The sequence below is a fragment of the Fukomys damarensis genome, unplaced genomic scaffold (assembly GCF_012274545.1).
Source record: "Fukomys damarensis isolate Sample0158 unplaced genomic scaffold, DMR_v1.0_HiC HiC_scaffold_11, whole genome shotgun sequence".
In the NCBI taxonomy this organism is placed as follows: domain Eukaryota; kingdom Metazoa; phylum Chordata; class Mammalia; order Rodentia; family Bathyergidae; genus Fukomys; species Fukomys damarensis.
The window spans coordinates 12972246-12973279 of NW_022900923.1; the positions used below are offsets into that span (position 1 = coordinate 12972246).

Below are 1034 nucleotides of genomic sequence, written 5' to 3' on the forward strand. Positions count from 1 at the left end.
TCCATTTTTTTCCTTTTCTCATATTTTTTCTTTCCCCTTTTTCCCTTTCCCCTACCCTTCCCACTGCCCCTATACCTTTAGCCCCTTTCTTCCTATTTCACATTATCAGTTATACAATTTGGATCTTATTTACACTTTTCCTTTTTCACACTAGAGATACTATTTGGTATTTACACATGTGTGTCCTATTTATTCCACTTAAGAGTATGGCCTCAATATGCATCCATTTTCCTATGAATGACTCTAGCTTCTCATTCTTATGGCTGAGTAGTATTCCATTTTATAGAAAAACCACATCTTCTTTATCCAGTCTCCAATTGATGGCTGTTTCCAAGTTTTAGCTATTACAAACTGTGCTGCTATAAGCATGGGTGCACACATATCACTGTGATATGATTCTTTTAAAAATATGGACTGCTTCACAAATTTGCATGTCATCTTCGTGCAGGGGCCCTGCTAATCTTCTCTGTACCATTCCAATTTTAGTATATGTGCTTCCAAAGCAAGCACAAGACAGCCTCTTCTTGAGGTTCCCCAAGGTGTTTAAAGGTTGGGCAGCCAGCACAGACAGTATGTTTAACATTTACATACACCCGCCCCCTCCTCCCCCTTATCCACAGTCTCAATTACTTTTAGCTAACCACTCTTCAAAAATACTGAAGGAAAAGTTCTGGAAATAAAGCTGGACTTGGTGTTGCAGGCCTGTAATACCAGAAGCTGAGACAGGAGGATCCTGAATTCAATCGTAGGCTGAGCAACTTAGCAACTTAGTGAGACCTGGTCTCCAAATTTTAAAAAAGAAAAAAGAAAAAAAAAAAAGCTGTGGATATAGCTCAGTGCCAAGGCCCTGAGTTCAATACCCAATATCTCAAAAAATTCATAAATAATTTATACATTTAAGATAACAATTGTTATAGCATATTGTTATAACCATTTCATTCTGGCATTAGTTATTGTTGTTAACCTTTTACTGTGACTAATTTATAAAGTAATCTTTATCACAGGTATGCATGTATAGGACAAAACAGTAGATA

General features: G+C 36.8%; 1 non-coding gene across 1 annotated transcript; it reads right to left on the reverse strand.

The window, feature by feature from the left end:
• Positions 1–403: 403 nt before the first annotated feature.
• LOC117285650 lies at positions 404–510 on the reverse strand. The gene has a single exon (XR_004516719.1). It is a non-coding gene; the product is annotated as a U6 spliceosomal RNA (small nuclear RNA).
• Between the last annotated feature and the right edge of the window lie 524 nt (positions 511–1034).